Genomic DNA, 26,339 nt, shown 5'->3' on the forward strand with positions numbered 1-26,339 from the left:
TAAACAAAGACAAATTTACTAGAGACGAACTTGAGGTCTGCATCAGCCAAATTAAAGGAAAGGTACACTATTGGTAATTGTCAAAGACCAGTGTTCTCACTGGTGTATCTCAACATATGCATAAACAAACAAACCTGTGAAAATTTGAGGTCAATTGGTCATCGGAGTTGGTAGAAAATGATGAAAGAATAAACACCCTTGTTGGACGAATTTGTGAGCTTTCAGATAGGAATAAACTTCTAGCTAGTAAGTCTTTTATTATTTTAGTGAGAATTTACCTTTATTTCAGAATCTATGCTACTTCAGAGGGAGCCGTTTCTCACAATGTTTTATACTATCAACAGCTCTCCAATGCTCGTTACCAAGTCAGTTTTTAAGTTAATATTTGTTTTGAGTAATTACCAAACGTGTACCTTCCCTTTAATGTGATGGTACTCTACCAAATGAGCAACCTTACTGGGTAACAAGTAATGGGGGGAGGTCGATAGTAAAAAACATTGTGAGAAACGGTTCCCTCTGAAGTGAAGTAGTTTATGAGAAAGAAGTAATTTTCATCGAATTTCATTTCGAAACCTCAGATTTAGAATTTGAGGTCTCTAAATAAAGTATCCGAAAGCGCACAACTTTGTGTGACAAGGGTGTTTCTTCTTTCATTGTCACCTTGCAACTTCGATGACTGATTTAGAGCTAAAATTTTCACAGGTTTGTTATTTTATGCATATGTTGAGATACACCAAGTGAGAACACTGGTCTTTGACATTTACCAATAGTGTCCAGTGTCTTTAAACATCTCCTAGGAATAGCACCGTGCTACCTATCGTCATGCCTTGCTCTCTACCAACCACCACGTTCAAGCTTATGATCAGCTTCTGACAACACACGCCTAACCGAACACCTAACCATCAGAACGCTCTCATCTGCACACAACTGGACTTTCTTCTTTATTGCTCCGCGAATATGGAACAACCTCCGAGAACACAGTAGAAATCGTAACTTTTTGCCATTGTAAAAAAAATCTCTCAAAACTCACTTGTATCAGATGTAATTTGTTGTATTTATAGTTCCATTGGTATCGCTCTTTTCAGCGCCTTGATCTTGATGTAAAGGCACTTTATAAATATATAGTTGTATGTATGTACATGTATGCAGCTAGGCAAAGTGTAGACCAAAGAAAAAATATCAACAATGACTTAGTAAAACGGTGGAATGCTCAGTTCTTTTTGTATAAATAGAAGACCGACCTCCTTCCCTTATCTATATTAAAAATTATATTCCAGTAAACAAAAGACTAAATTCTTGTCATTGTATACAAATGTATCAACTCTATAGCACCTTCATATCACCAGGAACTCATTTCGTTCAACACATCCGTCTATGCCACCCGCTCATCATTGGACAAAACCAGGTCATGCACGGGAGATCATGCTTTTCAAGCCGCTGCTCCCCGGCTCTGGAATTCCCTTCTCCGTAACATCCGGGAATCCGACACACTGGAGCTGTTCAAAAATAGACTCAAAACTCATTGATTTGTTTAATCCGGCCATTTTGTTTTTTGCTTGTACTGTTATTTGTATCTTTGTCATTGCACCGTTTGTTTGTATGTAAATTGTAAAGCACTCTGATCTTTGTGGGGTGTTATATAAATGCTTATTCATAAATACCTATTCCTATTCCTATTGGTGGAGAGCGCGTCACATGGGTGTGTATAAACCTTTGTTTATGACCGATAAAAAGTGTTAAAACATGGGCATGACAGCACCTGTGCTTATACAACAGTTTCTTCATTCCTATTGGTCGAGAGCAACGGCCCGGACAGTTGTGCCACATCACGCGATACGCACGGCGCACACAGCATTCCCTTTTCAAGGAGTTGTTCACCCGAGGGCGGCGGAGGGCGTTACCATTTTATAGCTGGAGGGGTGTTGTGTTTAAAGAAATCATTAAACAATTATAATTTTTGCATTTATTTTACTTTTTGACCAAAAGTGTTGATGTTTTTTGACCGAAAAGGTATTTATGAATGGGAATCAAAGTGTGTTGAATCGGTTTTCAACTACCGGTTTAAAACCGCCGAGGACTGGTTCTTGATAATTTACCTCGACTTTGTCTTGGTAAAATTTAAAGAACCAGGCCTTGTTGGGATTAAACCACTAGTTGAAAACCTCTTCACCACACATTGATTCCCTTATTATAATTATTATTAAAACTGCCGAGTTGTCGCCAAGGAATGCAATTTTTCCGCCCTCGATTTGGGGAAGAATTCCCAATATCAGAGAGCTTTAAAAAGTCAACAAACATTCAAATGTGCAAGGCTGCTGTCGATCTATACACCCGGGAACCTAATGCATCATCAATGAAGATTAAAATTACGCTGGATATTCCAAAACAGGAAGATCGAGAATGAATGAAGTGCAATGTGTATTCATTATTCAAGCTGCTTTTCCATCGAGCTTCTTCGCTATTGATTCGTTCCCGCTATGTTATCCACGACTGATGTGAGAAAAACAAGGTCTCTTGACAGTGGGGTTGGGGTGGAAAGAATGTTGTAATTCTTCGGATGTAATTACTGTTGAAGACGGAACTTACACGTCCCTGTACGATCCGTAATCAATGAACGAGAAAAGTTTAAAGCAGCGTTGTCTTCTGAGATGTGATAACATAGAAGGCAGGCAGGCCTGAAATTCATCTTTAAAAAGGGCAAGGCAAGTTTCATTTTGCAAAGGGCACTTTTGAAGGGGCACCGAGGCCAAGACCAGGGGAAACGGAGGTGGCCTTCATGTAATTCCACGGAAAAGAGTCTGACATACCTTTGGTAATGACTTAAGTTACTTGGTAAGAAGTACATCAGCTTTGGATAGTGTAATGTATTATCAAAAACTTTTCACTTTGAAGTACTGTGGTTATGCAAAAAAAGATATTACTTTTTATCCACCCAAGAATTTGAATCTGAGAAGCATTACTGACAGTAAGATTTCTCAGATTGTGTAATCCAATGCACAATGTTCTTCCTGAATAGACATGATCGCACCAGAATTTTTTGTATTGACAGTTGTTAATATGCTCTGTTTTGAAATGTTGCTATATTTGTTTTCTTTCTAGTTTGTATTTCGTTTCGCGCCATGAGCTTCAATTGAGGCGTTGCGTGGTGAGGTATCAATATATATTTGGTTTGGGGTAGCACCATGATGTGTGTCTACTTGCAAGATAGACCTTGTTCTTTAGAGAACTGTCTTGCTATATATTCTATTTCTATAACTCATACATATTCATGACCGAGAGTCGAGTTCTCACTGGTCCATTCATCATCACGTGCCAGGTGCTTTTTTTTCTCTCTATTTACCAAGCGCGCACGCAAGTAATCACGCACATGGAAAATGCGCAAAACAAGTAGACTAGCGCCCTGGCAGCCCGGGAGCTATTCTACCTGTCATGTGCATAACCATTGTGCGACCGGTCAGCCCAGACACTATTCTACTTGTCCTGCGCTTTACGATCGTGGTACTGTTTTGTATACACGCATGAACAACAACATCCAACACATGAAACTTATCATGACCATTTTATTTCACAGTCGTCATTTTCCCTTGCTCCAAACTCATGTTCCGATAACTGAATTTGTATGAAGTATAGTAAAACAAATATAACATGGTTTATTTCGGGTGACTAGTCGATATTAGCGCCCCTCGGTATTGGTTTTGCCTCATGAACTAGTTTGTCAACTTCCAATACCTCGGGGAGCTATATCGACTAGTTACCCTCAAACCATGTCATATTTGTATACTACTGCGGATTTTCTGATTTCGAGAGACTTCTCAGTTCTGAAAAGAAAAGAACTGTCCTGCTTCTTAACTACTACCTGGACGGAAGGAATAAAATCGGCTGGTACTACTACTTTAGCTTCTAGAGGATCATTATTAACTTCAATACCGCAAAGTGAATTCTTAATTGGTCTCAACATTTCAACAAGCTTGCTCTAGTCATCGTCAGTAGTTAATATTATTAAAGTCACCTGGAAGTGGTATTTTTTCAAAATAAAGCTTTTGTCACTAATATATGTGTTTTGATGAGTGGAATGTGAATTAACAGTTAACTAAGGTTTTAAAATATCAGTTCTTATGTTATTTACAAATTTAAGAGTAGACCCCGACCCGAGAGGGCGCTGTTCGTGACGTCAATCGAGGCAGACTTTGCCTGTAATGCGTAGAGTAAACACAATTGCAAAGTACATGTACGGACCAAGTCATGAGTTTGTACGTTTCAATTTTTTTCCCCCGGCAATGCCGACCAGGTGTATTGCTGATGAATGCAGAAAAACACTTTTTGAAATGTACCAACTCACTACTTGGATGTACATGTACTTTGCACGTGTGTTTACCATACGTATTGCAGGCAAAGTCTGCCTCGATTGACGTCACAAAAGGGGTAGGCGGAGTCAGCCCCCAAACAACTTTATATATTTTTTAAACATATAAATCGTGACAAACAAATACTAAAAAAATTGTTTTATTGTTCGTAAGCATGTACTCTTATGTTTGAAAGAAAAAAAAATTCTATTTCCAGGTGACTTTAAAACAATTACCAGACATGATTTAAGAAAATTTCAAATGAGACACAAGCCTGGAAGGCGTACGTGGACACATTGCTTATTAAATACGACAGGTTTCAAGGATGAGGAGATCCAAGACGGTTAGGTAAGTGATATATAACGCACCGATTGGACGACTAATCATTCAAACTCTGCACTGCGGCAATAAACAAAACACTGAGAATTGTGTGGACAGCTCCCGGCCGATCAAATAAACAGAATGTCACATCCTAGTCTAGAAAGCTTTGAGACTTGATTTATGTTTACATCCCATCTAAATCATCAATGCATGCGGTTGTAATTGTCTTTAAAATCTCATTCTTAAAGGGAAGGTGTATGTTTGGTAATCACGCTTAAAGGTAGTGGACACTATTGGTAATTACTCCAATTACCAAAGGTGTCAAGTGTCTTTAAAGGGAAGGTTTCATTTGGTAATCATAATGGCAGTAAAAACTTTTAGTTAGAACTACAGCCGCGTTTGATAGCACAAAACATTTTGAGAAACATTTCACTTTGAGGTATTGTAGTTCTGGAAAAAGACCTCAGTTTTTATCACTGGAATATTTGAATCTGAGAAACATTACTGGACAGTTACGCTTCTCAGATTCTCCTATTACAAATTATTTTTCCTGAGAGGACAAATTCACTTTGGATATTCGGTGAATCCGAGAAAAATCCATCAGTTAGAAAAACAAAAGGGGGACTTTGCCTAAAAGGTGTTCATTAAATTCCTCCTTCTGTTTTTGGTTGTTTTTTATTTATCTGCATGTTTATTGGCTTTTTGTTGTACATTTTATAATGTAAAGCATTTATACAGTTTGATCTGTTTTGAATCTTTTTAGGGGGATTTTGTTGCTTTAAAAATAAAGTACTAGAAGAACTAACGTTAAAGACCCTGGACACTTTTGGTAATTGTCAAAGACCAGTCTTCCCACTTGGTGTACCTCAACATATGCATAAAATAACAAAAATTTGAAAATTTTAGCTAAATTGGTCGTTGAAGTTTTGAGATAATAATGAAAGAAAAAACACCCTTGTCATACGAAGTGTGCGTTTAAGATGATTGATTTCGAGACCCCAAATTCTAAATCCGAGGTCTCAAAATCAAATTCTTAGAAAATAACTTCTTTCTCAAAAACTATGTCACTTCAGAGGGAGCCGTTTCTCACAATGTTTTATACTATCATCCTACCCCCATTACTCGTTACCAAAAAGGTTTTGTGCTAAGAATTATTTTTAGTAATTACCAATAGTGTCCACTGCTTTTAAGTACATAGACTTGGGGGTACAACCATGTATTCAATATATCTTTTGTGGTAGTGTTGGCTCATGAAAGAGCTGACGTGGTTGCAGCGTTTAGAAAAATTTACTCTGCTCGTCTTCAGGATTATAGTTTGAATGAATTGCATATCAATTGTTCTTCTTATTAAATGACAGATGACAAATGTAATTTCATAGTAGAAACATTCCTGGACATTACCGCTTTACAATTTGAATATTTTCAGGACCAAGGTTTAAAAAAATTTAATCTATTTTGTTGGGAGTGTTGGCTCTGAAAAGAGCCGATGTGGTTTTGACGTTTTGAAAAAAGTATACTCTGCTCGTCTTAAGGAGAATGGTTTAATATTGTTTGTTATTAGTAAAGACAGTCTACATAAAACAGTAGAAACATTCCTTGACAGTAGAAACATTATGTTTTTGTATTTAAAGGTTTAAATATGTATGCATGATCAAGTGTTTTAGATTGGCCTCTGGCCGGGAATACATTTTTAATTTTAAATCATTTCGAATCAAATAAAATCCTTGGGCTTCCAGATGTTCAGCTATCCCGCCTTCAATGCATACAAAACACTGCTGCTCGTGTGGTCACCTTAACAACAAAATACTCTCATATAAAACCTATTCTTTAAAATGTTCACTGGCTCCCAATACATGTATCTTCTAGAATCATCTATAAACTCTTGCTCATTGTTTTCAAATCTCTAAATGTGCAAGCATCTGCTTACATCCTAGACATGCTCAACATCTACAAACCATCTCGCAACCTTCGTTCTGCAAACAGATATCTTCTTCAAGAAATCAAGTCTAATTGCACCTGGGGGTACAGATCTTTTTCTGTTGCAGCACCACATCTCTGGAATCAACTACCTCTTCACATCAAAACATCCACTTCTATTCACTCTTTTGAAACATCTCTCAACACACACCTCATGTCGATAGATCCGTTCTTTTGTATTTAATCTGTTCATTGTGATTTTTGTTTGAGTTTTCTTAGCACTTTTGTGGATATGTGCGCTCTATAAAACTTTGTTATTATTATTATTATTATTATTATTATTATTATTAAGACCAAGGTTGTTTTTTTTAAAGTCAATATTTACGCGCCCATCAGAATCCCGCAGGGAATACTTATTCGACCCTGAACTTACACGAAGGATTATAGAGGAATTACTGAGATTGATTTTTATCAACCGGCGTGGTACAATGCAAGACGACCAAATCTAATACATAGAAAATCCTGTTTGTTGTCTTTGTCGCTGCATTGTTATCACAACATCTTAGTGTCTTAGCCAAATAAAAAGAAAAACATGTTTGTCATCCCGCCTTAAAAAAAAAAAGGATTTTTATTTATTAAATTTTTTTTCAAAAATGGGCAGCGAGACATTTTTTAAATATTTAAACGGCTTGCCTAATTTTAAAGATGACATTTTTTTTTTTCACCTCCGAAATTAATATTTTAAGGAAAGCTTTATATTATCATAGTCTTCAAGCGGTGTGAGGTTAACATAAATCTGTGGACATTGTGCTTTGTGTCCTATAAAAAGTAGCCAGACCCTTTAAGAACAAACTTCAAGGGCTGTGACGCTAAACGTGTTTTGTTTATTATTTGGCCTTAAGAGCTCATGACACGTATGATGCAGAATGAAGTACGTCTTGAACTCCACTCTTGATGGGCAAGGTCTGAATTATCCCTCTCCCCCTGCCCCCCCCCCTCTTTCTCTCTCTCTCTGGAGACGTTAAAGACGAGCTCCAAGGACAACTTCACTTTCCAATAAATTGAGTCCTCATGAAAGGAAAACACAAGTCTCTAACTTCGCATTTAAAGACACTGGATACTGTTGGTTAATTGTCAAAGACCAGTCTTCGCACTTGGTGTATTTTAAAGTATATATGCATAAAACAACAACCCTGTGAAAATTTGAGATCAATTGGTCGGCGAAGTTGCAAAATAATAATGAAAGTTGTGTGCTTTAAGATGGTTGATTTGGAGACCTAAAATTTTAAATCTGAGGTCTCGGAAAATTACTTCTTTCTCGAAAACTATCTCACTTCAGAGGGAGCCGTTTCTCACAATGTTTTATATATTACCAACCTCTCCCCATTACTCATCACCAAGTAAGGTTTCATGCTAATAATTATTTTGAGTTATTACCAATGTCCACTGCCTTTAAAGCCATTATACACTTTCGGTACAGACAAAAAAAAATAAGCTCACAGATTTACAAATAACTAACAGGGTTCAAAGAAGGTAATGGTGAAAGACTTCTCTTGAAATATTGTTCCACAAAATGCTTTACTTTTTGAGAAAACATTAACACAATATCATTTCTAGATAGCGAGAATTAGGGATTTATTTTAAACACATGTCATGACACGACGAAACGTGTGGAAACAAGAGTGGGTTTTCCCGATATTTTCTCCCGACTCCGATGACCGATTGAGCCTAATTTTTCACAGGTTTGTTATTTTGTATATAAGTTGTGATACACAAAATGTGGGACTTGGACAATACTGTTTACAGAAAGTGTATAATGGCTTTAAGTGGTCAACATGTGTTTTTATTTCATGCTGTTTAAAAAAAAAAAAACATGTCTCTTACTTCGCACTAAAATGGTAAAAAAGTGTTTTTATTTCATGCTCTTTCAAAGAAACACAAGTCATTAACTTTGCACAATAGTAAAATGGTCAAAATGTGTTTTTATTTTATGCTCTTTAAAATAAAAAAACACACGCCTCTAACTCTGTTTTAAAAAAGGTCAAAATGTGATTTTATTTTATGCTCTTTGGGAGCAAAATTTTAAGCCAGGCATCTTTGGACAGTGAAAACACATTCTGAGACTGTACATTTCAAATTGGAATTTCTGCGCCAGTCAAAAGTTCAAATTCCAAGCTGTTGTGGTTTAATATCATCAGAGTTCAGGAGTGAACTGAAAACTCTCTGATTGCACTTAGAGGGTACCAATTCACGCAGTGGCCTCTCAACATATGCATAAACTAACAAACCTGTGACAATTTGAGCTCAATTGGTCGTCGAAGCTGCGAGATAATAACGAAAGAAAAAAACACCCTTGTCGCACGAAGTCGTGTGCATTTAGATGGTTGATTTCGAGACCTCAAATTCTAAATGTGAGGTCTCGAAATCAAATTTGTGGAAAATTACATCTTTCTCGAAAACTATGTCACTTCAGAGGGAGCCGTTTCTCACAATGTTTTATACCGTCAACCTCTCCCCATTACTCGTCACCAAAAGAGAGGTTTCATGCCAATAATTATTTTGAGTAATTACCAATAATGTCCACTGCCTTAAAAGTAAATTTCAAAATGTTTACCTCCCCCCCCCCCCCAAACACACACAGCAAGTTTCCTTGGGCATTCCTTTGCTTTTATCACAAACCAAAAAATCTCAATAAAGTATCCACACTTTTTCCTAACAGACAAAAGTCGGTTACAATTACAATTGTCGTAACCCTTCAAAAACAAAACGAACATCCTGAAACAACAAACACGTTCCTTTCATTGATGACAACTCAAGCATTCTAGTAAAAACAAACCAACTGGCTCTCTTTCAAGGCCGAGTCTTCTTTTCTTCCTTGAACAGATCAATTTAGTGTCTACCGAAACGTTTCTTTCTCCTTGCAATAGTAGAAATAACATCTTCACTCCTTACATGTATGTAATAATAATAATAAATTTGAAGTCTTATATAGCGCATGTATCTACCAACAAGGTACTCAAGGCGCTAAGTAAATACATTTATACAGAAAAAGAGGTTGTTGAAAGTTATAAATTCTGAGACTCAAATATGTAGCACCTTAAAGGGGGGGTTTACAAGGTGCTACGGCCGGTCAGCAGCCACAGCCAGCTTTTCGAAAAGTCCACTGGGTTCTTTTAAATGCGTTACACAAACGGCTTTATGTCCCATCCGAAGGACGAAGCAATGGTTTTAGTGTTTTGCTTTCAAAGGAAACAAGTGTCACGGCTGTGGTTTTCGAACCCACACTCTGTTGGTCAGAGTAGAGTCTTTGAAAAGAGTCCTAAGGTACCTTGCAAACTACTTTTGTTTTACCTTGAGAGTGATCGCCTTAAATTACAAGGGCGCTGGATGGCTACTTCAAGGTGAGGGCTACACTTAATTCTGGACCCAAATCAACTGCCACCAGGGGGACACATTGCCACCTACTCCTTGTGTTGAAACGGGGTTACCTCCTATACAGTCCATAAAGATTTGGGCACCCATCCCTAAGCCCCACCCCCACACCTGCTGAACGTAGAAATGTATTTCCCAGTTCCTTCTTAAGATTGTTTACGGCAGCACCACTGATTACTGAAAGCCTACATGAAGTTCTACAATACATATTGCGTGTCGATGTTAATATACAGCCATAGCATTCATCAATCAGTGTATAAAAGCAATCTGAAGCTTGTCAACATAAGGTTGCAATTTACGCCATTTCCATTGTGATGGTAAACTTAAAGGCAGCAGACACCATTGGTAACTATTCAAAATAATTATTAGCATAAAACCTTTCTTGGTAGCGAGTAATTGGGAGAGGTTGATAGTATAAAACATTGTGAGAAACGGCTCCCTCTGAAGTAATGTAGTTAATGTGGTTTTCCACCAATTTGATTTCGACACCTCAGATTTAGAATTTGAGGTATCGAAATCAAGCATCTAAATGCACACAACTTTGTGTGACAAGAGTGTTTTTTTGTTTCATTATTATCTCGCAACTTTGACAACCAATTGAGTTCAAATTTTCACAGGTTTGTTATTTTATGCATTTTGGGATCACTAAGTGAGAAGACTGGTCTTTGACAATTACTACATGTAATACTAATAGTGTCAAGTGTCTTTAAAGGCAAAGGCTTCATGAGAGAGTAGACGTACAATGAAAAGTGACAGCTCTGTTTACTCAGGAGCTTAATGGAGAGTTGCTTTATGATGGGTTAATTAAAAACACAATGGGAGAGAAGTGTGTGTAATAATGTGAGGAGTATAATAAGGGTTGCAGAGACTAAGACTTCAATGTTCGAGACCAGACTTCAATGTCTGAAACTCAAATCGAGACTGACGCCACAATGTCCGACACTTCAATGTCCAAGCCCAAGATCTTAATATCCAAAACCTAGACCCAGACATCAATGTCCGAGACCCTGCATTACCTTGATATCCGAGACAGAAACAAAGACCAAGAACTTGGTGTCTGAGAGTCTATGACCACCCCCCCCCCTTCCAAGACTTTAATGTCCAGAAGCTAGATATAGTCCTCAATTACCAAGATCAAGACAGAGACTTCAATGAGAGCTAGATCAAGACCACAATTTCCAAGACCAAGACAGAGACTTCAATGAGAGCTAGATCAAGACCACAATTACCAAGACCAAGACAGAGACTTCAATGAGAGCTAGATCAAGACCACAATTTCCAAGACCTAGACCGAAGACCTTGATGTCTGAGACCGAAAACCGACAGCTCAATGTTTGAGACCAAGACCCCCTGTCAGAGATCCCAATGTCCAAGACCGAGACTTCAATATCCAAAACCAAGACCAAGACCTCAATATATGAGACGGTTACATTAATGTCTGAGACTGTAACGGAAACCTCCCTGTCTGAACTGCAATATGTCCAAGACCGTACTTAAATGCCCAAAAACTGAGACCAAAACCTCAATGTCAGAGACCAAGACCAACACCTTAATATTTGAAACCGATACCCCACTGTCCAGGACCAAGACTTTTAAGTTCAAGACCGAAAGCGACACCTCAATGTTCGAGACCCAGACCTCCCTGTCAGAGACTGCAATGTCCGAGACAAGAGACTTTAAAGTTTCAAAACTGAGACCAAGACCTCAACGTCCGAGACTTCAAAGTCTGAGACAGAAACCACGACTACAACCTCAAAGTCTGAGAATGAGACCTAGACCTCCCCGTCCAAAACTTCAATGTCTAGGACCAAAACCGACAGCTCAGTGTTCCAGCCCGAGACCTCCCTGTCAGAGACTGCAATGTCCAAGACAAGAGACTTCAAAGTTTCAAAACCAAGACCAAGACCTCAACGTCCAAGACCTCAAAGTCTGAGACAGAAACCAAGACTAAAACCTCAAAGTCTGAGAATGAGACCTAGACCTCCCCGTCCAAGACTTCAATGTCTAGGACCGAAACCGACACCTCAATGTTCCAGCCCGAGACCTCCCTGTCAGAGACTGGAATGTCCGAGACTGAGACTTTGATGTCCAAAACCGACACCAAGACCTCAATATTCAAAACCGATCATTTCACTTTGAAGAATGTGGTTATGGACAAATATATCAGTTTTTATGGTCCAAAATTTGAATCTGGAAAGCATTACTGACAGTAACGTCTTTCAGATTGTGTATTCCATTTAGGAATTACTCTTCCTGCATTGACAATGTGTGTATTCCATTTAGGAATTACTCTTCCTGCATTGACAATGTGTGTATTCCATTTAGGAATTACTCTTCCTGCATTGACAATGTGTGTATTCCATTTAGGAATTACTCTTCCTGCATTGACAATGTGTGTATTCCATTTAGGAATTACTCTTCCTGCATTGACAATGTGTGTATTCCATTTAGGAATTACTCTTCCTGCATTGACAATGTGTGTATTCCATTTAGGAATTACTCTTCCTGCATTGACAATGTGTGTATTCCATTTAGGAATTACTCTTCCTGCATTGACAATGTGTGTATTCCATTTAGGAATTACTCTTCCTGCATTGACAATGTGTGTATTCCATTTAGGAATTACTCTTCCTGCATTGACAATGTGTGTATTCCATTTAGGAATTACTCTTCCTGCATTGACAATGTGTGTATTCCATTTAGGAATTACTCATCCTGCATTGACAATGTGTGTATTCCATTTAGGAATTACGCATCCTGCATTGACAATGTGTGTATTCCATTTAGGAATTACTCTTCCTGCATTGACAATGTGTGTATTCCGTTTCAGAATTACTCTTCCTGCATTGACAATGTGTGTATTCCATTTAGGAATTACTCTTCCTGCATTGACAATGTGTGTATTCCATTTAGGAATTACTCTTCCTGCATTGACAATGTGTGTATTCCATTTAGGAATTACTCTTCCTGCATTGACAATGTGTGTATTCCATTTAGGAATTACGCATCCTGCATTGACAATGTGTGTATTCCATTTAGGAATTACTCTTCCTGCATTGACAATGTGTGTATTCCGTTTCAGAATTACTCTTCCTGCATTGACAATGTAATCGCTAGAGAATTTTGGCAATTTCTTTTAAAAATGCAACCACCTTTTAAATAGAAATTTTTATATCTACTACTATATAGGATTGAAACAAACAGTAGGTTCCAATTACCAAACAATATATTTTACAATCCCTTGAAAGGAAACTTTCACAGGTCAGTTTTGTCCATATTTATATAGGATTAAATAAACAAACGGTTCCAACAACCAAAGTATACTTTCCCTTTAAATGGGGCACCATGTCTTAAAAGCAGAAAGCCTTGGTCGGAAATTAAAATCCAACCGAAGTCCTAGAGTCTGCAAGGGGCAAAGTCCAAACACGCAGTGTAAAGATGGTAAATTAAACACACAACATGTGACAAGAAATGAAGAGGTACGTTAACGCTGGACACATTACTGCAATATCCCAAAGTCAACAACTTTAAGCACGTTTTATTAAAAGAGCTCAACATTTGAGTAACTAACCGTTTTAATATATATTTGGTTTGCGGTAACACTATGGTTGCGTTTTGGCGATCAGAACCAATAACTGTTTCGGTTGAGTTGCCCATTGGATCCCGACAAAAACTAATTTTGAGCACTTTATTTCACTGCTACTAATAATTGGCGGACTTTTTTTCTAGCAATGGCTCAAATGAAAGCTTGTAACTTTCTCGACCCCAATCAAAGTAATTTTTGGGTCAAATCGGCAAAAAATCTGACAAAGCATCTGTAAGTACTGGCCAATGACCAAAACAGTTATTGGTTACGACCACCAAAACGCACCCCAGGTGTTTCTGCTTGGTAGATTTTGTTTCTTGGGGAACATTCTTGCCTCATATTCTACTACAGCAGAGTATATTTATGGAATTCGAGAGACTTCTCAGTTCTGAAAAGCGCTGTCCTGCTTTATTATTAACTTCTACCTGGGTGGAAGGTAGAAATTGGCTGGGACTACTACTACTACAGTGGATCGAGGGGACTTCTCGTAATTAACTTTACTATCGCGGAGGGAGTTTCGACTTGCTTACTCAAGTCATCATCAATTTTAAATGAAAAAAACCCAACTGCATTTTAATAAACTTTTGAAAGTGGCAGAGGCAAAAAATACAAAGATAATGTTCTTTATTCTTCATGATCTGTCTTGCTGTATATCTTCAAGACACTAATGGTAAAAGAACAAGTAAACATCAGTGACAGACTTCAGCAACCAATTCGCAACCTACAAGTTTGTTCTTGCTCTCGCAACCTTCTCTTCGAACATCGGACAAACACTAAAGCAGGAGACCGAGCCTTGGAAATAAAATTAACAATAACAAAAAACCTTTAAAAAAGACAAAATGAACATAAAGCCACAGGCTTCAGCAATCAATTCGCAACCTGTTCTTCCTCACGCAACCTTCTCTTCGAGCATCAGACAAACACTAAAGCAGTAGACCGAGCCTTCTCCAATGGACATAAAATAAACGGGCAAACAAACTAAGACAAAAAGAACTAAATATAAAAGTATTTCAAGCCACAGGCTCCAGCAACCAATTTGCAAAATACGTTCTCCCTCACGCAACCTTCTCTTCGAGCATCAGACAGACACCTAAGCAGGAGACCGAGCCTTCTCCAATGGAAATAAGTTAAGCAGGCAAACAAATTGAGACAAAAAGAACTAAATATAAAAGTATTTCAAGCCACAGGCTCCAGCAACCAATTCGCTACAAGTTTGTTCTTCGTCGCGCAACCTTCTCTTTGAACATTGGACAAACACTAAAGCAGAAGACCGAGCCTTCTCCAATGGAAATAATAAAAAAAAGACAAACAAAATAAGACAAAAGAAACTGAATATACGCATATATTTCAAGCCTTACCTTCCCTACAGCAGATGCCAGAATGAAGAATGAGTTTTGACTAAGTAGTTAGAGGGACACCATTTAAAAAAAGAAGGAGTTCTCGTACGAAAACTGTTTTCCAACCCAAATAATGAGACTAAGCCTTCTCCCATGGAAATAACATAAAATAAAATAAACAGACAAAACAAACAAAGCCAAATGAACTGAATTTAAATGTATTTTAAGCCTTACCTTGAGACTAAGAGTATCACAGAGTAGTTAGATGGACACCATTTAAAAAAGAAGATGTTCTCAAACTGTTTCCAAGCACGTAATAATGACAACTGCATGTATCATAGAGAGCAGACAAATTCAAACTGTCTTCTGCAAACCTTCTAGAGATGCATTCAGCAAACTGTAAGTCAGTACAATACGACAGAGCCAATGATTTGCGAACTGGCGTCACTCATGCAAAGTTTAACAAGAAGGAGTTCTTCAACTGAAACTGTTTTCTCGACACGTAATAATGACAACTGCTTGTATACGGACCAGACAAACTCAAACTGTCTTCTGCAAACCGTTGAGGCATTCAGCAAACTGTAACTCAGTACAATACAACAGAGCCAATGATTTGCGAACTGGCGTCACTCACGCACAGTTTAACAAGAAGGACTTCTCCAACTGAAACTGTTTTCCCGACACGCAATAATGACAACTGCTTGTATACGGACCAGACAAACTCAAACTGTCTTCTTCTAACCTTATAGAGATGCATTCTGCGGACAGTAAGATGGTACAATGCGATAGAGGCAATGATTGGTGAGCTGGCGTCAATCATTCACATGGTCGTGTCTCTTAAAGGCACTGGACACTCAAAATAATTGTTAGCATAAAAACTTACTTGGTAATGAACAATGGAGAGCTGTAGTGTTGATAGTATAACACATTGTGAGAAACCACTCCCTCTGAAGTAACCTAGTTTTTGAGAAAGAGTTTTTTTCTCACTCAAATATCAAAAGACGTCAGGCTTGAAACCTTTTTTAGGCATCTGAAAGCACACAAATTAGTGTAACAATGGTGTTTTTCTTTTGACTATTCTCTTGTGATTTTGATGATCAATTGAGCTTAAATTGTAACAGATTTGTTATTTTATGCAAAAAAATTATCGTGGGATACACCAAGTGAGAATACTGGTCTTTGACAATAACCTAAAGTGTCCATGCCATTAAACCACAGATCCCAATAATCTAATTCTTCACTGACCAGATGAAAGTAGTGTCTTGTCAATGCGATTAAAAGAATTCCCTGTAATAAGACAGGGCATTCTGCACCAAGAAACTTTATCCAATTATAAAATTAAGGTTTTGGTTGTTGAGTGAATCAGGACACCCGAGTGAGAATACTGGTATTTGGCATTACAAGTAGTGTCCAGTGCCTTTAAAGACACTGGACACCGTCGGTAATTGTCATAGACCAGTCTTCTCACTTGGTGTATCCCAACATATGCACAAAATAACAAACCTGTGAAAATTTGAACTCAATTGGTCGTCGAAGACCAAAAGTATCCAATGCCTTTAAAGGCAGTGGACACTGTTGGTTATTACTCAAAATAATTATTAGCATAAAACCTTTCTTGATTACGAGTAATGGGGAGAGGTTGATATTCAAAAAACATTGTGAGAAACAGCTCCCTCTGAAGTGACGTAGTTTTCGAGAAAGAAGTAATTTTCCACGAATTTGAAATCAAGCATGTGAAAGCACACAACTTCGTGTGACCATGGTGCACAAGGGTGTTTTTTTCTTTCATTAATATCTCACAACTTCGACGACCAATTGAGCTCAAATTTTTACGTTTGTTATTTTATGCATGTTGAGATACATTAACTGTAAAGACTGGTCTTTGACATACCAATAGTGTCCAGTGCCTTTAAGTCGGCCGTTGACTGGAAACGTGTCTCAGTCCAGATTGCAAATCTTTCAAGAGCAGGGACCTCATTGTCATTTTGCTTTCTCAGTAGTTACTGATTTACTGATTTGCTCTTTTGATGAATCAAACTACTGTTCGTAGCCCCTCCGTTGCTTAGCAACGCATCAATGCCTCGACAAGATGCACAATGAGACAAGAAAGCGAAAGATGGAATTTGACGATTACATGGCGTTATAATAACAGCTGAGGTAGTAAACGATTTCACCTAACCAGGCAATTTTAAGATACTATAGATCCAAATTTATGTCATCTCACACCCTCGGTTTGAATGCGTAAACATCATCTTATAATACTATCTTCAGATATTGAGATATGTTTCTTAAACACTAAAAATGGAAATTCGTTTCTTAAACACTAAATAATGGAAATTCACGTCTTGTTACAAAAATGAACGGTAAAAACAATTCATTTGAAATGGATAAAGGCCGAGTTACACTGCAGCGATAACGAAATTGATAATTATCACGACGCAAAGAGAACGCATTCTATTGGTTGAATGAGCGTATGCATATTCTACGTGGAGCAATTCAACCAATAGAATGCGTTCTCTTTTCGTTATGATCGTTATAGTTTTTGTTATCCTGCAGCGTGACTCGACCTTTACACAGTCAGTCTGGCGTTCATACTATCTTACTCTGCATACAACTGTTATGTTTCAATTTCTAAGCACAAAAATAAATTGTATGTTTTGTTCTTTTTCTGTGGACATTCTTGCTGGTCAAATTTATAAAAACAATTAAACAAGATTGGCAATGTTTGGGTTTTTTATGATGATTAAACTGAAAAAAATTTTCTCTAACGGGTTAACTGAGTCTCGAGGGAAGTTTTGAACGATCCAGTGATGGCGAAAATTTAATAAGATCCGGTAAATCGAGTGTCATGGCTGAGTCGTTTAGAAGTTATAGAACATCATATTCAAGTTCTGATGTGTAAGTTATTGGAGTGTGGGTTCGAATCACGGTCACTGAGAGGTATAAATGGGTACCTATGAGGATTCAGGTCAATAATGTGTATGAAAAAACCTTTGGAACGCATGCAGGTGCAGCTCAGGGCTGTATACTCCCCAGGGAACTGAGAAAGACCAAAGAATGGCCCAATGACCGGGGCAGGGCAATGATTTGGTTATTGTAAAATGCGGTACATGTATATAAGAACTATTTAATATTAATATAGGTTTTCTCGGTTAATTTCGGAAAATGAGCAGCCAATTTTACTTCCAAGCTATTCTACTTCGCGCGAAATTGAATGCATTTGAAAAGGGTCATTCAATTTCGTTTTATGATTAGTCAAATGTATAGTTGCATCATTCGACATAATAAAATAGTCATTCAATTTAACAATTCATCAAAGCAGCATTCAAATTCGCAGACGCTTCTTGAGGCGTGTGTGTCACGAAAAAGAATGACGATACGCTAAATTGAACAGAGTGCTCAAGGAAATCGACTCGACTCAAAACGAAATTGAATGACCGAATTCTGAATTTGAAACGCAGTAACAACTGGAGAGGCAGAACAGCTTTAATTCAAACGCACGAAAATGAAATTGACTGCTGAGTTGTCGAATTTGACCGAGAAAACCTGTAGTATTTATAATTGAGAGATGTCTTACCGTTTTGGGATCTTGTTGATCTTGCTCCGGTGGTTTGTAGTTAAGTAGATCTTGCACCATCTCCACACACTGTCTTAACAAGGCCTGAAAACAGAGAAATAACTTGTGAATGTAAAACCAATCTAATTAGGACTCTTGTTCAAGGAAGCATCTTGGTGCGCCGTGGCTGAGCAGTTAAGAGCATCGGACTCAAGCTCTTGGCCCAATTTTATAGAGCTAATTAGCGGCCGATTTCGTGCTTACTGTACGATTTCCCTTTCATACATTGTAGATGCTAACAGTGAAATTTTGGTATTTGGATACCGCTGGCCAGCTATCCGAAATTAACCGGATATTCGTATAGTTTTTTCGCCGCTAGAGGGTGCTATTTTAAATAAAAAAATATTTAAAAAACATTAAAAATAATTTTTTTTTTTGCCGCTAGAGGGCACTGTTCGTTTGTGAATGAGATCTTATGGGCGGATTGATATTAGTTTTAGACAGTGTCACTCGGTTCATTCATAAAAATAACCGGATCTAATTTAAAGATGGCGATTTGCTTTTTCTTTTGATTGTGATTGACTCTATGTGAAGGAAAACTTTCGTAGTCTTTGAGCAAATTACGTCAGAAATGTCATAGTTAAATACTTAATTTATGCTGTTTTATGCTGTCTTAATAGAAGTTTCATAAGGATTCAGACCAAACATTCCGTTCAGTTGTCGCCCGACGTCCGCGGATATTCGGATAGTAAAGAATATCCGGTTACTTGGTTGTAATTACAGAACTATTATAAATAAGTATTCGCGCCCTATGCGGATATCCGGTTAAGAAAAAAAAGGCATTCGCGGTTACGGATAGGAAAACCTATTCGCCATTAACCGGATATTCGAATAATTCGCCCAGGCCTAGTGAGCACACAAATAGGCATGCATACTCTTGGATGTTTTTTATTTTATGCAAGTCACCAGACACACAAGGCCTGAAGGCCACTTCGAGGTGTGGGCTACAATTATCAGTTTCCAGAGGCCGTTGCCACCTACTCCTAGTGCTGAAACAGGATGGTTCCTTTTACAGTCCATACGGATGTAGGCTTGGGTATCATCAGTCCAAAGCCTAGCCGGTAGAGTAGAAAGCACAACCTCCCCAATTACGTAGCAAGTGTCAGAGTGAACCCACACTCTGCTGATCGAACACCTGAGTTTGAATCCGGTGCCCTTAACCGCTCGGCCGTGACACGCTTACTGCACGGAAATCAAGTCACAATGCAAATTCAGGGTGATTTATTCATCATTCAGAAAAACGATCCATACATACTTGGTAAATAATGTCTCAAAGACCGGCCACATTTATTTTGACAATTCAATATGATTTAAAGAAGTTCCACCATAAGGTGTACATTTTATGAAAAAGGTAGCTCACCTAGCAAAAACATTTCAAAATGATCCCTTTTTTTTTCAAGTTGTCTTTGTTGATTTTGGAGAAATTTTTCACAAATCCTTGCTAAATTACTTGCAAATAATGTCCCAGAGATGGACCACATTTTGAGGATTTGTAAATTATGTCCACACTTCAACGATTGTTTATTTGTTTTCCACAAGAAGGTGTAATTTTTTTTTTTTAAGGCAAAGGTGTCCGTCACCTGGCAGTCTCACTGCAATTATTTCAATTCCTTTTCATGTTGTTGTTAATTATTTATTCAATACTCATCTCCACATCTGTCTAATTTGCATGACAGTCTCGAAGAAACACCTTCAAGGCTGGTACTGTAGAAGCCCTGCTTAATCCACAATCTAAGGATCAGTTGAGTAATAAATTATGCATTCATTGTACGTACATCGCCGGCCGACGACGACAGCGTGCGTGCCCTCAAGAAATACGTTCTAATCGAGTCTAGTAATATTGCTGACTCGTTAATTGCCCCCCACCCGAGCCATTATTCCTCCATTACTGACACTGTTTTGGTTCATATTTCCCATTAAAGGCAAAGTATACCTTTGGTTTTTGTAACTGTTCAATATTTGTTAATCTTTTATAAACGAAGATACAATAAAACATATGAAAATATCATTTCAAAAGATGTTTTTATTTCATTTTAGACATATATCCAGGGGTGAGAGTCGTTACTAAGAAAAAATGTTTGAAACTTGGATACAAATTCAAAGGTATGTTGAAATGATAGTATTTCCACCTTTTGGTAACCTTTGGGGTTATAGATGGCAAGACGTTTTTGGGAACGGTGTCTACAGCACTAGAGAAGTAGACCAAAGAGCAGGATTTCTTTATCTGTGAAAAAAATATTGTCTGATTTTTCTTCACCAGGCCGACATCAAAAAAGTCTGAATTCAGATAAAAGTCTGACAAATCTCATCCCTGTATATCATTATAAATCCAGCAGCCGATTTCACAAAACTCTAGGATTAATCCTAACTCGAGTTAGGACGAGTAACCCGTCCTAACTTAGGATGGGTTCAATGCTTCCTACGTATTTGGATGCGGGACTCAACTCATCCTAAGTCCTAAGATTAATCCTAAGTTAGGAAGAGTTTGGTGAAATCGACGGCAGGACTGTTAGGTCCACGCAGGAAAACAGTCACAAACTGAGAAGCGTTCCGGATAGCATGGGGACACACTGTTTGCTTGGCAACCAACCAATAAGTTTGTTAAAGCCATTGGACCCTTTCGGTACAGAAAAAAAAAAAAAGTTCAGAGATTTACAAATAACTTACAGGGTTTACAGAAGGTAGTGGTGAAATACTTCTCTTGAAATATTAGTCCATGAAATGCTTTACTTTTTGAGAAAACAGTTAAACAATATCAATTCTCGTTAACGAGAATTACGGATTTATTAACACATTAACACATGTCATGACACGTCGAAACGCGCGAATACAAGGGTGGGTTTTCCCGTTATTTTCTCCCGACTCCGATGACCGATTAAGCCCAAATTTTCACAGGTTTGTTATTTGATGTAGAAGTTGTGATACACGAAGTGTGGGCCTTGGACAATACTGTTTACCGAAAGGGTCCAATGGCTTTAACGTCCTTTTCAAAACTCATAATTTTATTGATTCTTTATAACTAAAGTGAAAATTTACATAAAACTAATTCCACTCCCTTCTTTCAAGTGAAGACTAACAGTTCTTGAACTACACGAAGCCCATGGAGGCATTGGCCTGCGTTGCCCATATGCTTGGCCTTGGTGCCCCTGCAAAAATTTCCCGTAAGACCTTAAGATGGCCTTGTCCTTTCGAAAAATGAAATTTCAGACCTGAGTTTAAAACTAACCCTAACTACAAAGTCTGGTCAAATTGATAAGTTGCAGCAGATAAAGGATGGGTTCAAATATTTGCTTGTTCTAGTTTTGCTTTAAATATACAATGCAAGCAGCAACACCATCTCAGTTTCACCCTTGCCTTTTTCAGTAAGATCAGTTTTCATATGAGAATGTTACTGCCACTATTGGCTAAAGATATAAAATCAATATTTCCACTCTTTTTCTTCTTCAAAGAACTTTACATTTTAAGGCCTGAAACAGAGATTGTTCTATGCACACACTGTAGGCCTATACGGCCTCTGCAAATGCGTGGAGAATTCAGACAAATTTTGAGGTAAAATGTTGTAAGAGTAGAACGTACTTCGCACATTTGGTGAGACCTCAAGAAAAGGCTGAAAAAGCTGCGACCAATAGTTTAAAGGGAAAGTATACCTTTGGTAACCACTTTTAAAGTCACCTGGAAGTGGTATTTTTTCAAAATAAAGCTTTTGTCGAATAAACAGTTAACTAAGGTTTTAAAAAATCAGTTCTTATGTTATTTACAAATTTAAGAGTAGACCCCGACCCGAGAGGGTGCTGTTCGTGACGTCTAGAGGCAGACTTTGCCTGTAATGCGTAGAGTAAACACAATTGCAAAGTAGATGTATGGACCAAGTCGTGAGTTTGTACGTTTCCAAAAAAAAAGAAATTTTTTCCGGCAATGCCGACCAGGTGTATTGCTGCTGAATGCAGAAAAACACTTTTTGAAATGTACCAACTCACGACTTGGACGTACATGTACTTTGCACGTGTGTTTACTATACGCATTGCAGGCAAAGTCTGCCTCGATTGACGTCACAAAAGGGGTAGGCGGAGTCAGCCCCCCAAACAACTTTATATATTTTTTAAACATATAAATCGTGACAAACAGTTACTAAAAAAAAAATTGTATTGTTCGTAAGCATATACTCTTATGTTTGAAAGAAAAAAAATCTATTTCCAGGTGACTTTAAAATTAAAGGCAATAAAAAACCATTGGTACGAAGCCTGCAGCAGGGTCACTCCGTGTCAATTCAACACGCTTTTGGACCTGACCCTCACGGATTTATATGAAATTCGGTGTGCTGATTGGACTCCCTGAGAAACGCCCAAATCCCAAATTTTATGTAATTCGGATCATTATTTTGGGAGATACGGCTTAACGAACTTTTGACTAATTAGCATGACCTGCTATGTTTGGACAATCATATCTCCAAAAGTAAAACACCTACAGAGATAATATTTACATCATTTTGAAGCTCGTGACATGGCCCACATTTGATAACATAAAATCAAAAAATTTCCACACACCACCGAAAAAATACGCAAAAATTTGACCTTTGACCTTGATTTGCGAAAATGCGTATTTTTCAAAATGCGTAATTTTTTTTTAAATGCAAGTTTAAGATGTAAGCAACAATATTCTGAAAAAATGTGATGGGCACTCTTACAGTTTTTTTGTTATGATTTTTTTAACATTGGCTATCAAGGCCAAAACCATAAAAACGCATTGTACAACATACACAATGTACACAGTGTACCGGTCCTACTAAAAGCCGACAACAAGCCGACAACGCCGACAACAAGTCCAGAGCGCCGCCAACACGCCGCCAACACGTTTTAAATACCTCAAAAATGGCAAATAAACCATATACATTTTAGAACTATATGTGTTCTGTAATATAAACATAAAGTTAATGTAAAAACTTCACAAAAAGTGTGAATTTTTAACCAGAAAAAAACTTCACTTGCACGGAAAGCGGTCGGACGCCATCTTGGCTTAAAAAACCGTGTTTGGACCAGACCATTATGATACGGGTAGATTTAGCACTTGTCAACAACAGAGGGCGGGCTTCATGTGAAGACCTTCACTGCAGTGTGCACAGTGCATGACGCCCGCCCTCTATTGCTAAGTCTGACTCACCCGCATCATAATGGACTGGTCCAAACACGATTTTAAGCCAAGATGGCGTCCGACCGTTCTCCGTGAACGTTAAGTTTTTTTTCTGGTTAAAAATTCACACTTTTCGTGAAGTTTTTCCATTAAATTTATGTTTATACTACAAAACACACATAGTTCTAAAATGTATATGGTTTATTTGCCATTTTTGAGGTATTTAAAACTTGTTGGCGGCGTGTTGGCGGCGCTCTGGACTTGTTGTCGGCGTTGTCGGCTTGTTGTCGGCTTTTAGTAGGACCCCAGTGTACAGAGTATTGTGTGGTAGTGTGTACACACACATTAAAAACCATGTTACCCTGGTAATAATGTGGAGTCCAAAAGTCTGTTTCATGACATGACTTAATGAGCTAATTCATTTCATCCCCTTGATTTAATATAGGAGACACTGTGTATCAGACATACTGTATACATGTTATACAATACAATGTGAATACTCTGTACACTGTACATGTACAGTGTACAGAGTATTCACATTTAGTGCTTTAAAAGTCGATTCCCTGGAGGATGGATCATAGAGAAAAATGTGTTGTGACCCATTTAAATCACACAACAAGAAAAAAAGCAGGCTTAGAGCAGGTATCAGAAAGGTTTATATTGGAGCATCCAAGTCTTCATTTCACTCGAGCACAGTTTATGCACCAGCTATCGCAAGAAGATATCTGAATTGTCGCCTGAGAAAATACTCTCAACAACTGAAAGTTCTAGCAGTGATCCAGAAGTTCAGGCACCATCAATGTCATCTGCACATCAGGATGTTTTTGTGCAGCCAAATACCGACATTAACATTATCAATGAGGCTATGACTATTGGTGTATCTCCTATCATAAGTAAGAAGAAAGCTCATGGAAGTTACATGGAAAACAAAGTTAAGAGAATAGAGACAACAATTAAGCAGAAACTGGAAACTGCTCCAGGAAAACAGTTCGGTGATGATGAAAGTGAGATGATAAGTCAGTTGAAACAAAAATTTCATTCCTTGACCAAGGAAAGTGAAAAAGTTCAAGTCTTGACCGTCTTACCAGTGAGTTGGAGTATCAAAAGAATAGCAGTTTATTTTTGGAGCATCAAACTACATGCCAAGAAAAGCAAAGAAACTGGTGAATTAGCAGGGAATGGAGCAGGGAATTCTTTCCATTCCAAATCCTAGCGCTGGAAATCTCTTTCATTAAAAATGGTGCAAACTGTGAGAGACTTTTACTTGTTCGAGTCCGTCAGCAGACAAATGCCATGGATGAAAGACTTTGTGTTGGTTACTGTTGATGGTGAGAAGAAACATCTCCAGAAACATCTTGTTCTTTGTAATCTGAAAGAAGTGTTTGAACTTTTCAAGGAAACAATCCTCCTGAAAGTTTTGCTGAAAATTTGCTGAACTTGGGCTGAAGCAGTGCATCCTTGCCGGATCTAGTGGAGTGCATTCAGTTTGTGTTCGTACTAACATCAAAATGTGAAACTCAAAATGTGAATGATTATCTTTGAACATGTTGAATTTCTAATGTACATGTATCATGTACACATAACTACACATAATACTGTACATGTACATGTACATGTACATACATGTATGTACATGTACAATGCGTTTTTATGGTTTTGGCCTTGTTGGCCAATGTTAAAAAAATCATAAAAAAAAAACTGTAAGAGTGCCCTTCACAATTTTTCAGAATATTGTTGCTTACATCTTAAACTTACATTTATAAAAAAATTACGCATTTTGAAAAATACGCATTTTCGCAAATCAAGGTCAAAGGTCAAATTTTTGCGTATTTTTTCGGTGGTGCGTGGAAATTTTTTGATTTTATGTTATCAAATGTGGGCCATGTCAAGAGCTTCAAAATGATGTAAGTATTATCTTTGTAGGTGTTTTACTTTTGGAGATATGATTGTCCAAACATAGCAGGTCATGCTAATTAGTCAAAAGTTCGTTAAGCCGTATCTCCCAAAATAATGATCCGAATTACATAAAATTTGGGATTTGGGCATATCTCAGGGAGTCCAATCAGCACACCGAATTTCATTTAAATCCGTGAGGGTCAGGTCCAAAAGCGTGTTGAATTGGCACGGAATGACCCAGCAGTGTTTGATAGTATACAGCATTTTGAGAAACATTTCTTTTTGTAGTAATGTGGTTATGCAAAAAGACGACAGTTTTGATACCTCAAAACTTGAATCTGAGAAGCATTCTCAAATTGTGTATTCCTATTAGGGATCATTCTTCCTGCATGGACACATTTGCTCCGGATTTTCGGTGATATCTCAAAAAGACGACCACTTATTTAAAAGACAAATTTTCAGATGTTGGTTTTATTTTGTAGAGGATTTCAGGCCTGTATGCTTTGTTTTTAGACAGGGCAAGAGTACCAAGGCATTTTCTCCTTGGTAAAGGGCACCCTAGGAGGAAATTGTAAATTTCTACTGGAGCATTTCAAGGGCATCAAGGCAATGACCAGGGGGCATGGAGGCAATCGCATTTGTTGCTTCCGTGAAGCTAAAACGGATGGTATACTTTGCCTTTAAAGCCATTGGACACTTTCAGTAAACAGTACTGTCAAAAAGCCCACACTTCATGTATCACAACTTATATATAAAACAACAAA

General features: G+C 37.8%; 1 protein-coding gene across 2 annotated transcripts in view; it reads right to left on the bottom strand.

The window, feature by feature from the left end:
* The window catches only part of LOC139952139 (protein RD3-like), a 63,809-nt gene that overhangs the window by 27,295 nt on the left and 10,175 nt on the right, over positions 1-26,339 (bottom strand). For both annotated transcript variants that reach the window (XM_071951120.1, XM_071951129.1), the window contains exon 2: positions 18,514-18,597. The gene's annotated coding sequence lies outside the window, so the exon portion shown is untranslated. The remainder of the gene's footprint in view (positions 1-18,513; positions 18,598-26,339) is intronic.

The sequence above is a fragment of the Asterias amurensis genome, chromosome 2 (genome assembly GCF_032118995.1).
Source record: "Asterias amurensis chromosome 2, ASM3211899v1".
Taxonomy (NCBI): Eukaryota; Metazoa; Echinodermata; class Asteroidea; order Forcipulatida; family Asteriidae; genus Asterias; species Asterias amurensis.